At 40.4% G+C, this 15700-nt stretch overlaps 1 long non-coding RNA gene across 1 annotated transcript in view; it reads right to left on the bottom strand.

Moving 5' to 3' along the window:
• LOC109146094 overlaps positions 1-15700 on the bottom strand; it is an 81427-nt gene that overhangs the window by 31862 nt on the left and 33865 nt on the right. Inside the window, exon 4 of the long non-coding RNA XR_005604641.1 lies at positions 15175-15246. This is a non-coding gene — a long non-coding RNA (uncharacterized LOC109146094). The remainder of the gene's footprint in view (positions 1-15174; positions 15247-15700) is intronic.

Raw genomic sequence — 15700 nt, 5'->3', positions numbered from 1 at the left:
TTATCATGACCAATGTGATCCTATTTGACACTGATATTTGAGTGAATCTCCTGAAAATGAAGGGTTGGAGTACATGACCTGATGTAAGACAGTTGCATAAAATACACCTGGACACAGCAAAACTGATTTCTCCTTAAATAAAAAGCCAACCTGCAAAATGTGCTTTCATCTGGTAGGGCAGCCTACTCTGCTGCAGGAATTAAATGCACAACTTCCTTGATGACAACATTTTGTTTAAGGTGGTGAATTACTCTCTGCTTTGCCAATTTATGACACTATTTCCCTCTGGGCATCCCTTTAGGCTTATCTGCTTCTGCCAAGATATGTGAATTGAATCATCTGGTAGTACTTGAGCTGCACATCTCACCCCAATAACTGGCCGATGGTCAAGCTGACTCAGCTGCTGCTGTGTGTTATACCCCTAAGCTTGTTACATTTACTTAATTAATTCATTCCTGCTTTCAGACTTTGGAAGCTGATAAGGGAAGGTTGGCCTTAGCTCAGTTACTATTTCTTAACTTAAACATTTGATTAAATGTAATAATAAAATTACATTAGTCCTTTGAACTCATATCTACCCATGATTCAGAGGATTAGAAGAAGTTAATCCTATCCTTTAAGGAGGTTTTTGAAGTTTTGAGATTATCTTTTATCTCAGGGACACACATTGTTGTGTTAGCCCCCTTTCTTTGTCATTTTCTGAAGGTCACCGCTAGCTTTGCAAGGCTGGAGGGAACGGCAGCCACCTCATCTGCCAGCTGCCTGTCTCAGGTCCTTGAGCTGAGCTTGCCCATGGGTTCCCACATTGGAGGGGCTCATTCTGCCTTTCTTTTTAAGGAGTCCTCCAACAAAGCCCCTGCAAAAGAGCTGTGCTGTGGAAGACAAATATATCATGTGCTTCTTCTTGCTTATGTTCTCTTTCACTCCAGTGGACTGACAACCGTCAATAAGCCCTGCACCTCCGTCCAGTCCACAGATGCCACCGAGGTCATATTGTGTTGGCGAAGCACAAGAGGTTGAATATCCCTAAATTCCTCAGATGCCTGATGAATTAACACAGACAATTGACAAAAGAGAGACCTTTCCCTTCTCCCACCAAAAGTCACTTCAAAACCTGCACCTGGCCTAATCTTTTCTACTTGAACTAATTGCTATTTGCAGTGGCATATAGTTAAAGGCTCCTTTGCCCAATAGTCATATTTCAGGCTACAAAGACATTTCATATTACTTGTTCATTTTGGGGACTGCCTACACATTGCAATGACTTTCCTTTGCAGGAACTGTGGTACTCAAAAAAAGAAAAGAGAACAAATAGCAAGTGACTCTGAGAAAGCAAGGGAATTTTCATATTTAAAGCTTCCTGAGAGAAGGACCAGAGAACATCACACTTTGCTCATCTTCTTGAGTAATTCACATATACTTGCACAAAAATCTGAAGGAGTTTCTAGTCTATGTGGGCAGTGTGTAAAAGTGGAAGCTTTATTTATTTTTAAGTAGACTTGTCAAATTGAATTTCCTTTTGATACACACAGTATGTGATGTTGTTAATATTTTACCAATAAGCTTTGAGAAGACATTTGACTGCTGTCATGGCCACTAGGCATCAATGCTATCAGCCTCTCAGAAGCCTGGTGTAGCATAAATTGTTAATCTGGAAAATTATGCAAAGAGGGAAGTAAAATCTCCAAAAATGTTCATACAGTGACTTATTATGCTTATGAATGGTTACGAAACCATTCAATCTTTCCATGAAGATACAAGGAAATCATGAATTTATCTTTATAATACCCTAAAAAGTGCTGTTTGTGGCTGTTGTAAAACAGAATTTACCATGCTTTCCTTACCCTAACATTCACCTGCTTTTTTTAGAGAAGCAGATTCCTGTCCTTGTTCATGAACAGCTTGGAGATAGCAGGTCTTAGCAAGGAACATCCAAGTCACTCCAGATGGTATTTGGCCCTGCAGCTCTCATCTCCTGGACAGAGACTCTGACCCGCATTTGAGCTGTAACAATCACAGTGTCCTTTGTGGATACATGACAGTGTGGGACATAAAAGTTCCACTTTGTGTAGACAAATTCAGGGGTTAGTGGATTAGAGGCAACCTCTCCTCTTCTCTAATGTGGCTTTGGTGTTTTTTTCAGGAATTGACTTGGGTGGGAGATTGGAAATCCCTCTTCTCCTCATCCATTGGAGCTATAACACCATGGGGATATAGGGAGCCTCCTGCTGTGCCCAGCCACTGTTGAAATAGTTAAGGAAAATAAGACAGGTCTGAGAAAAGGGGTAGGCAGAGCCTCACATGCAATGGTTGCATGATGGGAGTGCTCACCCAGGGAGGTGGGTAGCATGCACGCTAATGTCCCCAGGCAGATGCTGGAGCTGTACCTGTTCCCTACAGGAACAGAGATTAGATGTGTGCCAGGGTCATGGTTAAAAAGCAAGCAGGATTTTTGCCTATCTTTTGAAAGACAAAAGCAGCTTTGTTTTGTGAAATCGAAGAGCCAAAGTCAGCAATCACTAGCAAAGATGGGCACTTCCCTGTGATTTGGTTCGAGCTGGCCAAACACAAACAGTGGGGCTTGCTTGTCAGGTCTTCGTTCCACACAGGCAAGAGAGGTTAGCATCATAGTGCTGCACTTTCTATAACTCCCTCTACAGGAGTGTAACTATAGGGGCATCTCTTGGAGTTGGTGGTTATGGTTTCCTCAGTGCAGAGCTCTTCACTTTTTCTCTGTATATGGTGTCTATCTATCCCAGGGAGAAAACACCGATTTGTGAGAAGCAAGCTTGCATGGTGAGCTATGCTGCTGGCACCACACCCTGCTGTGTAATGCACCCTGCCACTGGCTCACCCAAGAGGGACAGTGGCACAAGGGAACACAACAAACCATGCCATAATCCCTTTTTCTGCATTATGTGGTCTAAAAAGCCTCTTCCAAGTCAAATTGCTCTGAATAAACACGCACACAACCAAACCCTGCTCTTCATCCTGGGTGCATGCCTCTCCCACATGGAACACTGGACACCCATCTCATGGCATCCCACCAGATTGCCTTCTCTCTGCTGAGCTCTACATCTCTTACCTACCTCAAGTAAACTTTGACTGGCCAGCTCTCAGAGGCCTTTTTATACAGAGATAAGAAGGGAGAGAAGGGCAGAAAGTTTATCCCTCCAGCTTCGCCCTGGATTCCCTCCCAAGCAGGATATCTGTCCCCTCTGCACATTGGAACAATTTGAGTTTAAAAGGCTGAAGTATCCCTTGTTGTGCAGCTAATGTCAAGGCTGACATTACATACAGTACAGTACGACATACAGTACAACTAATATGCCTTTTTGATGTAAAACAGATTAGTCTGATTTAATTTCCCACCTTCATTACAACGGCTGTCCAACCACCACACAGCACTCCTGCATGGCGCCTGAAATCCTTGCTGTAGTAATTACATACAGCAGTGACTGGATCAAATTTGCTATTCCTATGATTCACCTGTAACAATGATCTTTGCCAGTGCTTTCTTTTTGAGTAGATACATCATTTAAAGCATTACCTAGGCCATTTGACCTGCAGAGAAAGAATACTTGTCATCATTAAGTTACTATCAAAAGGGGAGGGCTGATAATATAAAGATTATAGATATATCTTTGTGGATTAGGGCTTAATAGAAAAAAGATCACAGAATTCCTCACTTGTTCCATCCCCAGTCACTAAGCAAAGGCACTAAGCAAGACCGTATCTTGTGGAAATTGCTCTGCACAGGAAAAACGGGAGACAATTTAGAAAGCTTTGGCACACAGCTCAGTTGAGTGTCTGAAAGGGAATGGGATAGGCTTAGTGGGGCTAAAGAAGCAGCAGAAGAATTCTGGTAAGCTCATGATCCACAAAGAGATGGGGAATTAACATGTTTTAGAGGTAGGTCTTTAAATCCCATTTGAGTATTACACCATGGGTGCTGTTTTTGTTCAATGCCCAGTGGATCAAAAGGAAAGGTTTTTACTGACCTCACTGGGCCTTTAATGAGGGGTATAACCATTGGATATCTTTGATGCCTTCTTTCCCTGCCTGAAAACTGTATTTATTAATGGCAGCTTCTTTTGCTCTCTTTTGTAAATATAAATGTGATGATTGAAATAGGTTCGTATATAACAGCGAGCCCAGAGGCCCAAAGACTGATAAAGAGAAAAAAGAAGGCGCTGTGAATCCTGCTACAAACCTGTTTTCTGAATGATTTACGTATCCTATGGCAGCTGTGGAAAGCTAAGACAATCTTAGAAACTCTGGTTTGATAAAGCATTTGTATGAAGAATAGTTCTTACAGTGTTTGTAGAAGATTGTCATGGCTTAAAAATGTAGTGGCAGCCCAAGAAGTAGATTTCAGTGTAAGCATGAGAATCCCTCTGTTTAAAACACCAATGGCTGTGCATGAGGAACAAGGCCAAAAAGCATCCAAAATAGTAATTTGAATAACAGCAGGTTAGAAATGAGATCAGATTAGAGATAAGGAGGAAATAAACACAGGGTGAAGAGTAAAAACAGAGGAATTCAGAGGAGGCATCCAGCAAAAGAAACTTCATTTTAGCAGGATGTCACCTTTTGGTCTGAGGGTTATCTGAGGTAAGTGCAGCCACTATGCACTGTGATTGCACGTGCATAACTTTCTACAAACTATGAAAATAATTCTTTGCATATTTCTTTCTAAATCTATTTCACTGGAAAAGTATTGTTTTCTGGGTTTCTTTCAAAAAAAAGTAAGACTGAGGACAGCAGTTTTATGTTGGAAGTTTAGTCTTGTGTCACCCAGTAGCTACATGCATCCTTCCACGGACCTTGGCTGATCAGACTGAAATAAGTAACGAAACAAGAGTACACAGCAGATACTGTGCAGGCAGACACCCAAAGGCCCCGGTCTCTATAGCATCCACAGATGTGCTGGTGTTGTCTTTCCTTCCAGCTCAGCAGCATTTCAAAATCACATGTTTCTGTCTGGTCAATTCCCTTTGAGGTAGCACTTTGGAATTCCTTTAAAATATCTCATTCAACATCAAGCTCCATGCAAAGACAAAAGATATTGCTTTTTGAAGGAAACAGTTTTTCACTAGGGGATTATATGACTGCTGTTATTACCTCTCCTCCTACAGCTCTTTCCCAACATCATATTTCTTGTAATGTTTTAAGGGGCCTGAAATGCTAGTTTCCACTTTGACGTATTTGCAAAAAAAGTTGATGCTATAAATCTTTGTTCACGAATAATGAGATCATGAGACCTAGAGAGGTACTCCTATGAAAATGTCAGATAAGATCAAGGAGATCTACGGGACCTGATTTTGGAACATTTTTCTTCCTCTTTTTAACAAGGTTAAAACCAACAGAAGTTAAAATTTGACACAAACTCCGAGGAGTTAGTGTAAGGCATCAACTGGCAATAAAAAAAGAAAAATCTCTCTCTCTGGCAAAGACCTGGTATATATAAATTGGGTGAAATCAACAGACAATTGAAACCAAACGTGTTGTACATAGTTTCCACTGGGTTTTTATGACTGAACTAGCAGCACAGCTGAGTTCAGAAGTGAAAAAGCTTGAAAAACTTAGTATCTGCCCTCACAGATTCTTTTTAAAAGACATTGTGCAATCATCACAGTCTCCTATAGCATCTTTATGAAAGAATCGTTGACGGGGTTTGGAAAGAATTACCTGGCAAAATATTACTGCAAAATAATATCATTACACTCACTAAAAAAAGAGAACTTTATGTTCCACTAGAAAGTTCATGTTGTCTACTGAACATGTTAGCAGGACCCTTCTTGCTTTCACCATCATCCTGGTGCCTACAAAGCACCAGACCTTACCTCAGACCTGCTAAAAGAGTTCCTGCAGCCAGTTTCAGTGTTATCTGAACACAAAAATCCATCTTTCAACATTTCACTGTGATGCTTTGCGGATGGTAGGGAAGCATTGCAAGCCAGTTGATACCTAGCTGCTGAGAGATGGAATGGTCTTGCCACCAGAACAGGGCTGTGCTCTCAGAAGGAAATGTCATTCTGTTAAGCAGTTGGGTTTTCTGTGTTCTTTTAACAGAGTTAATGGGAATTGAACACCACCCCCTTTTCAATAGAAAGATAAATGGGCCAACAGCTCATGGCCACTGTCATGTGGGAGTGAGCATACACGAGGCAGACATTTACAAATGATATTTGTAAAAGTTATTACACGGGAAAAATATTTTTCTTCATAGTTCTAGACTGGTCAGTGTTGTTTCCTTCCCTTTCTTCCTCTCAACAAGGACTTTACTTCAAACACAGATGGCACATGTGTGTCTATATGGCTTTAGCAGTGACCTATCTTTCCATGTAAATCAGCAATGCTTTGAGTCAGATCACATAGTTACAGTTGGATTTTTTTACTCAAAACTAGTTATTCCTGGAAAAGCTGTTGGTAACCAATAATCAGGCATTCCTCTTTTTCAAGCCATAGAAGCTGAGAACTGCCATAAATCAGAGGCATCAGCTTTTATCTGAAACCGCCTCCACTCTGAAAAGCCATGATAGTTTATTCCAAATGTAGGCTTGTCACCATAGAGATAAGATGAATTCAAGGATTTAAGACTTGCCAGAAAATATCATGTACCATATTTAAGATAAAGCTTTGTTTGCTTAAATCAGCAGTGGAAGCTGAAACTGCAAACCAGCATCTAACAAAGACTGGCCAAAGCAAAGAAAGGATTCATATTCTTTAAATAAAAACTATCTGTTTCTAACTAAGAAGAGTGTAGGTACTGAAGCTATGTTTGTCCTCAGACCTCTTTAACAGCTATAGTTACTGTGTATTTTAGTGACTGAGACACGTAAGTATTTGATTTTTTGGGCATTTCTTTCTTCCTTTTTCTCCACCTTCAAAAATAAATGTTCATCTTTGTTTTATTTTAATTTATCCCTTAACATATTAAAATCTATCTGGCCTTTTTCTCAGGAGCAAATGAAACCTAATCAGTTCTTTCTGATGATATATAAGGTGTTGTTTGAGATGGTTTTTTGGATGTAACAGTCCCTCTGTTCCTAGAAATTACTTTACTGCACCCAGATTTGAGCTAAGTATCCCTAAATCATAGATATACTTCTCTCTCCCCTATTACCCATGAAAGAACAGCTAGAGTTTTCAGACATGCCTTGGGAACTGAGACACTGCTGTAACTGTGACTCATGTTTTTGAAGCCTATTCATGGCTAAAACATTTTTGAAAATGAGCTTTCTTTTTTAAATGATGCTTCTGAGGAAATTCGGTGCTCTGGAAAATGTTGCATCATATTGTCATGAGGCATGCTGCCCCTCAAAGTTGAGAAGAAGCTTTAATGCAACATTCCCAAGGAGGATCTGGGAGAGAGAGAGACAGCACCATCTGTCCACCACAAGAAACCTCTGGTACCCCCCAAAAAGCCACTGCGCTCAGTGGGGATTGCTGCAGGCTGAGAAAAGGTCAGCTGCCCTTGCAGACGCTGCCTGTGGCCACACCAATTGCTGCTTGCCTACACACAGAAGAAAATTAGGGCGTCCTGGAGCCAGTCCCCTCTGTCCCGGGCTCTTGACACAGTATTTGGAGATTGCCCATCACCCCCAGCACCAACTGCTTGGCCAGAGTTATGGAGAAGGGCTGCAAAGTGAGCGGGCTCACAAGGGGGGCTTCTGGGCTCACAGGGCTTGCTTGCTTGGTGTTACTGTTACAAGTTAATAGTATCAAAATTAATAACAATAACAAAAGGAATTCAAATTTGTATTTTTAGCGGTTACTCATGCCACAGATACTATAGCACCCAACACCAAGTATGATGAAGTCCCCACATCAGAACTAGGGGCTCCCTTTTTAATCACAGTAAAGCCGTTTTAACAACCTTTGGCAAGCTCAGCAGCAATGCAAATACTCCAAGTGGTGCAATATGTGTTTAGGAGAGGAGAGAAAGAGCTTAAAATTCATTTAAATTGAAAAACAGCAGTCATGCATTTCTCTAAATGATTGTTTTCAGTACCATAAGCCACATCCTTTCAAATTTCCTCTGCTTGGCCACATTATTGGAATGAAGTGTCATACTTGGTTAAGTCACTTTGACATCATCCTGATGATGTGTCAAGCACAGGAAATTTGAGAGGACAGGGCTCAGTAAGGTCTTACTCTAACTTGCCTTCTTTTGACAATTCCTCTCTCCAACCCCACACCCTCCCTGCTCCTTTTTTCAAATTCAGTGTTTCTGAGATTGGTTAACTCTTAAAATCCCTATGGTGAGGCTAATACTGTCAAAAGTGCGGAAACAGCACTCTGCAGGTCTCCCACCTTCCTTTCAAAGCCAGCATTTTCAAGGTGTTTCAAATACTTATGATGATGGGTCATAAAATGCATCAGTTACATTGAATTTGTCAGAAAAAAACTGCAAGTGAACCTCAGCTGTGAAGATGCGTGTGGCTGCAGCTCTAGAGAGTAGGAGTGGAAGAGATCCTGCAGGCTGTGAGCCTTCAGGCCAGATACATCAGGCAGCTGGTGGAAGTAGAGTTAATTGCATAAACTGATTCATAACAAGCTAGTGAGGTTTTTTCCTTCAAATACAGCTAGTGGGAAACTGCTCCAAAAATTCACATTTCTGTGTAGGAAGCAGTGTACACAGCTCTTGTGCCAGAACTGTCCGTCAGCTCTAACAGCTCTGATGCTCTGGTTTCCTCTCCACACCCACAGTGTACTTAGGGGAAACAATCCCACCTCTTCTCCAGCTTCACCTTGATGACCTAAGTGAGCCTCGTTACATTTGCTCGGGAAGTAGTCTCTCCACCCTTTTGAGAAACCATTCATTTAATTATTATCAGTTTCAGTGCTTCTTTCTTGATAATAGATGAGCAGGAAAGAAAAGAGTATTCCCTGTTTCTGAAGGTTCAAACTAGCCAGACAGATGGAGGCAGACCTGTGTCTTTGCTCCCTCTGTGCAAGGGTGTTGCTCTCAGTTCTGTTACACATGATCTCACTTCTAGTGCACCAGTCCCCAAGGTTATCTATTTCTTTCTTTCCAATTCTTTTAATGCTTTCCAGTTTTATGTCATCAGTAAATATCTCTCATTTGCTACTTTTTTCCATGCCAAGGTCACTAATGAAACTATTAAGTGAATAGGTCTTAAGGTCAATCCATCAAACAATAGATTTCCTCCCACCTGATAATTTCCTTTTCAACAGAAGCTGTTGAGAGGTGCCCTTTAGGCAGTTCCCTGTTGACTTACAGTTATTATACTTATTCTCAGCTTCTGCACATAATGTAACCTTTTTCCCTACGGCTTCATATCAAATGTTTACCTGAAATTCAGATTAAATGCTGCATTTCCTTTGTCTACAAAAGCATTTTTATCATCTAAGAAATATACTTGCTTGTTCTTTCATGATTCAGTTTTGTTAAAGCCATGCTCCATTTTCTATTGATTTATATTTCTCTCGACTTATACTTCCTTTCAAATTCGTACCTATGTTTTGTACTCTACTGAAGTCGAGTTAGTTGTCAATGGGCTACTTCCATCTTTTCACAAAGACTGCATTAGCTATGCTCAACTGCAATGCATGATGCCAATCCAGTGTAACCAATACAAACATTAATACTCAACCCTCAGTTTCTTGTGCCAGGTCTTTCACAGTTACAGGAGAGAGATTGTCTGGTTTGGAGATTTCTGCTTCAACATCAGCTGTGTGTATTTTCAGCTTGAGGCTCTCACTTCCATTATCCACCCTACTCCATTTCACTGTTTTTCTTAAAAACAAGGCAGAGTTTGGAAACTTTACCTGAATTACCATTGATTTCTCTACCATCTTCACTCCAGTAGGGCTTTACTTTTTCTTCAATATTATACATGTAGTTAAACAGCTTTTTGCTTGTTGTCTCAAGTTTTTTTCCCCAAGGTGTAATTCAGATTGAATTTCACTGATTCTCACTTCACCTGTGTGTTTCCTGACATCTAATGTAGCTCATTTTGCTGATCATTCAATTTCCCATCCTGAGAAGACTTTTTTAAAAACCTCAATATATTCTTCAAGGTGGATATTTACCACTTTCTGTCCAGAGTGCTTCCTCACAAATTTACAAAGATTTTTCCTTTGCTTATGATACAGAGTCCAGATAGGCTTCATCCCTTTGACTTTGAGTAATTCTATGTTTCCTCTGCATTCAGGTCCTTGATTTCTTTTGGATAGCTCACTAATGAGGTACCTTCATTTCTGAGCCTTTATCCATTTGAAATCTAAAACCTTAATTACAAAACTGCCTTTGTTTACAGTTAAATTGTATTTAAACTGAATCAACCCACGATCCACCTGAAACAAGTTTTTATTTCTTATCACTTATAAAAACAAAGTGTAATTAAGGGTGCCCTCTTGTTCAATGAAGTTTATCTTAATTGATAAAGAAAATTGTCTACTATCATAGTCAGGAAAACATGGACCTTACCCTTAATATTAATATTTATTTTTCATCCTATATTTTGGCATAGCGTAACAGACTGTACATGTACTCCAAATAATTTTATCCATGCTTTGTGAATGCTTACTCCTTTCTGGTCTCTTACAGTATAGCATATAATGTTACTCCATCTCAGGTTTGTCCAAAAATATATATTTTATCACAAGCACTTCAATATCCCTGTTCTCTCATCCTTGACAAACCATCTTAGATTTTTGGTGAAAGGTGATTTACGATCCTCAGCTACATATTCTGTTTTCCTTTTTTTCAGGAACAACTTGGACATTTGAGTTATCCCTTAATTTTCACTGGTCTAGCAAGTGAGCGAGAAGCTGTCCTTTCTCTAACAGTGCCATCATTCATGTGATTGCTTTCAGTATGAACTTCCTAATTTTCCTCCTTTCCATTTTCTCCTTCAGAGGCTGGGGAAGGTTGCTGAGTATCTTTCCATTTTTACAACCATGGTCTTTAGGCCTGGGTGCTCAGAAACAATGGGCCTGTAGCACATAGAGCATTTTTCTCTTGTTATCAGCACTCCTCAGCTCAGCTCCATGGCCACCTCAGGGTTTCAAACAAGTGACTCCCCCTGGGCTTGCTCTCATCCTGCACTGATCCACTGCTGCTGTGTTCTGCTCCAGACTGGCATTCACTGACCATGTATAATCCCATCCTTCTGGGTTTATATCCACGTACCAGCTGGCTTTTCTTCAATGGTTGACTGCATCTACCATCAGCTCAGCAGAGTACCCAAAACAGCCCTGACTCAAGGACCTTTCCAGACACAACCAAGTGGAAGATACCACCTACACCACCTTCAATGCAAGAGATGGACAGTGGACCAAAAGATACCTTTTTTTTCCTACTATTTTCTACTCTTTACACCACTAGTTATTTGTAATTTTCACCAGTGTGAGAGGTTAGTCAGGGCCAGTGTTTTCAGACCTGACGAGAGACACTGCAGACTCTAGTTAGAAGTAAGAGATACCTCTAGTGTAGCTTACCTCTCTTTCTCTAATTATTACTAATTACACTGTTAAATAATTTTGTTAAGCAGGCTACATTCAGCTCCTATATTCAAAGTGCCCTCTGCCTGAACCCTTCAAACCTGGCACAGAAATTTCTAGTAAAGTTTACAATACAAATGGTTTATGGAAATAAAGTGGCACTAGGAATGTTTTGACTAACTGTGCCAGTTCAAACCCACATAAGTCATACAATGAATCGTTATGGTTTGAAAAGAGCTGTTTGCATTTTATTTTTTTGAAGCATTAATTAAATGATATATAAAGCTACCAACATCTTAGGTCAGGGAGAGTGCCAAAATGGACATTATAAAAATGTTCACTTTGGTATTAATTCTGTGTTTATGGGGCGTCTCATGTCTCTAAAACCTCCCTAGACCGCTATTAATCATAACATATCAAGTACATTCATCACATATTTTTCCTGTCACACACTAAAGAATGTCTTATTAATTAAAGGGGTGAAAAATTGGAAAGGTTCCTTTTCTCCCCTATTGTTTTGTAGAAGAGGAAATGATAAAGTTCAAACCGTAATTCTGCTCCTTTCCAGAAAAATGTTCTTATTGGGAACGCAGACTTTTGTCACATTAAAAGCAAAAGAGTTTTGCAAAGTTTGGCCCAAATCTGGCTTGGGTTGCTTGCTCATCTAGTTCTTCTGAACTCAACTCACTGCAAAAGCAGGATTTGGCCTTATAGCACTTGTGCTGCAAAACCCATGACTGTTATTAAAGGCATTTTAATTAAACCCAGCATTAAAACTACATTTTTCTTTCAAACCATCTATAACCAACAATTAGCAGCAAGGGGTTTTTCAAACCTCAAAAGAAATTGTTTGGGTGATATGCTACACATGGTTTATAGATTTAAAATCCCTGGGGTTTTGTTTTCTGGGAAAGAGAAGACAAATCTCCGTCTTAGAGTTAAATGGGTTGAGTTTTCTGTTCATTCCCTACTGGACAGTTGTCCACGTCTCAAAAGCTGAATGTAACCTTAATTCATGACAGCTGTTTTCTTTACAATAGAATTGAATTTTATATAGCTTCATTCATATTTGAGGTGTCCCAAAGCATTCAACAATAAGAAGTCATTGCCAGCTTTCATGGCCACTACAGCATGTCAGAGTTTTGCTTCAGGAAGGTCCCTGGGATTTGGGTCTTTAGCTGTGGGTGATGCTCTGGGCGTGGGGACCACCAGAGTAGAGGTTTTGCATTCAGCAGCCCCTTTCTCAGCCATGGGAGGTAACACTGACTGGACCCTGAGGTCAAGTCTGTACCAATTCAGAAAGTACAACAAAAATCCCCTTTCCTTTAATACATCTGGTGCAATGACACCCTTAGCCATTTCTACAAGCATCACTCTGCTAATTTCTGTGCTTTGTGTGCTTTTTGTCCAAAAAGTGAGCCAGCAGCCTTCTGCCTTAGATCTGCTGCAAAGGCTGTCTTGCATTAGTCTGATTGCATCAGATCTTTGCAGTAGAGCAGGCTGAGCAGAGCAGGGCAGGTAGGATCCTTCCACCCTGAACAGTGGGGATGCCATCATACCACAGAGAAATCCTGGGTTAGTCACTGGCTGCTTATCAGAGTCCGTCCATGCATATCTGCTAAGCATATCTGGGTCTCCAAGATGAAGCATCCATCTAAATCCTTGTCAATAGATAACAACCTGAAAGCTGCTGTTCTACATCTCACATGCTTCATTTTAAGCACTGCCTTAAAATGGGAACAGCAGAAACATGTATGTAAGTCTTAAGGTTTGAAGGCAAAATAACTCAGATAACAGGTTCAAAGAAATTTCTCTTAGATGCATGTTTACTTCTAATTAGGAATTCATTGTAGTATAATAGTTCTGTGGTCACACAAGGGAATATTCCACAAAAGAAATACCTGAGAACACAGGTAATGAGTTGCTTCTGAGCTCACCACCAGGCCCTTGTTATTGCAGACAGTCACATTACAAATCAATTGTGCAAGTAAGGGAGACAATAAATACCTTCAGAAAGAATAAACCAACCTATCTGCCATCTACCTACACACTGCTTTCTAAAACAGAGGATTGCCCCAAACCATCTTTGGTTGCTGTCAGCTTATTCAAATCATAATGATAAAACTGAATTAGTCTAGAAAGACGTTTTCCTACGAAAATGTCACTAATGACTTTTGCCTTCGAAACAATGAGCTTTTCTAGACACTCAGAGTGGGGTAGGGCAAACTCTTTCAAGATAAATGCATGAAGTACGGACTCACAAATTACATCAGAGGGTTTCAAAACAATAAATGAGTTATACCAAGCTGTGGTCTGGAGTAGCATAAACCCAGGGGATCTAAATTCTTCCCTGCTGTAATTCTGTGAAATCAGTGAAGTTGCACTAAGGCTTTGTAATACCAGTTTTATTGCATAGGAATAGGTTCATCTTCTTTAGAGGCCACAGATGAATTTGAGCTATCATGAAAAAAGTAATTTTCAAGAATGGATATCCAAAGGGAGCTTTCTGCAAAAGACCTGAAGAGAAGCTTGCATCATCATTACATGTTCAAAATAAATCAACATGATAAGGAGCATGATTAAGGGTAAGTGCAGACCTCATGGTGCCAAAAAAGATTTGGAGACCAAAGTCACATGTGAGCATGAGATCATGAGAAGGAGGGAAGAAGAAAAAGAACATACAGTGAACAGACACCAAGTAGTTTCATGGCTGGAAGAATCATAATCTTATTACCTGACCTCCAACACAACCCACTGCAAGAATACAGTGGGGAAAAGCAGAAGTGAGAATGAGCTGGGATAAAAAGAAGAGGAAAGCTCTGAGTAAATATGGTAAGAAGAAAGCAAGGTCTCAGCAAAGGCATATGCTAGAGCACCTTCCAAATACACATATTGCCCAAGGCTGATGCTGTTTTCTAAAAACCTTTCTAAAAACATATTTCCTGTGTTAAGCTGAAGGGTGCAAAATGCACTTTTAATCTTAAAAGGAGCCACTTTTGCTTCCAGGAACAGAGTAGTCCAAGCTTGGCTCAAAGACTGTGAATTCTTTTTACTTGTCCTGTTGTAGGTAGGTTTTAGGGGGTGATGACATTCATCTGTTGTAGCAAAGGATAAGTAAGATTGTCCATTCCTATTTTTCTCACAGGAAGGAATCCAGATGTGCATTCTTAGTATTATCTTTACCCTTATTCCAAAAAATTCCCATTCACCTCAAAAGCTTGCTCAGCCAACACGGGGTAAGGATCCAGGCTGTGTCTTAACAGCAGTTTAATGCTGCAGACAAGCAAATGAATGGGGAGATAGATGGAAGTGAGCTGTCACGTCACTTACTGCAAGGCTCTGCTCTCCTTTGCAGTTTCCTACTCACTTTAATCACTGACTTGTTCTTTAGGACTCATAGTTTTGGTCTCTTTGGGTGGGGTTTGTCACACTAACTGAAATATGGTCATCCCAGGCTCTTTAAAATCTCTCCCCAGAAATCCTCCCCGTCTGTGGAGGGTGAGTCACCCCATTCCACTGGAGATAGCTGGGATACAATGCCTTCTGGGGGTACTTATTTTTCTCTACTGCTAAGGGAAACTTGCATAATTCTTAGATATACAAAGCTGGACGAGATTAATCCCAAACTTTGTAAGCACATATATATTAATACAATCAAGTGAAAAGTAAAAAAAAGTTTTGCAGCTCTGCTATACATACATTTCTGTCTTTTCCTGCCCTTTCCTTGGCTTCTCATCTCTTTGGTGCTTACGTTGTAGATCTCAACAGCTCCTGTGGGAGAAAGGAAGAAGTGCTGATGGTCTCCTAAACAATAATGAAATTCACAGCCAAGCACCTAGTTTGTTAAGCATCCATTAAAAATGACAGTTCACTACAACTTCTCTGTTGTACGTAGAAATAAGTGGCCATCTTTTCATGTTGTTTGAGACCTTATCCATGTACATGAAGTTTTCTAGTCTCGTCAGAGTTGCTCACAGGTTTTAAGGCATTCAAGGACTAGGGTAATGACCACCACAGGCCGCTGAATGTGGAAATACCCAGTCCCACAGCTTCGTGGCCTTTTAAGCTAAGATCATAACCTTATTAATTAAGATTAATCTTAAACCCCTGGAGGAAATGGCAGAGGGCAAAGCAGCAGAAGTCTCCCTGTTTGCATTTGCTCTGCCCATGCACTCTACACTGGCCCTTCAGCTCCCTGGCATCTAGGTCATAAATAAGCCTTTCC

The sequence above is a fragment of the Corvus cornix genome, chromosome 1A, assembly GCF_000738735.6.
Source record: "Corvus cornix cornix isolate S_Up_H32 chromosome 1A, ASM73873v5, whole genome shotgun sequence".
Classification (NCBI taxonomy): domain Eukaryota; kingdom Metazoa; phylum Chordata; class Aves; order Passeriformes; family Corvidae; genus Corvus; species Corvus cornix.
This window is presented reverse-complemented; position numbering and strand designations above follow the sequence as displayed.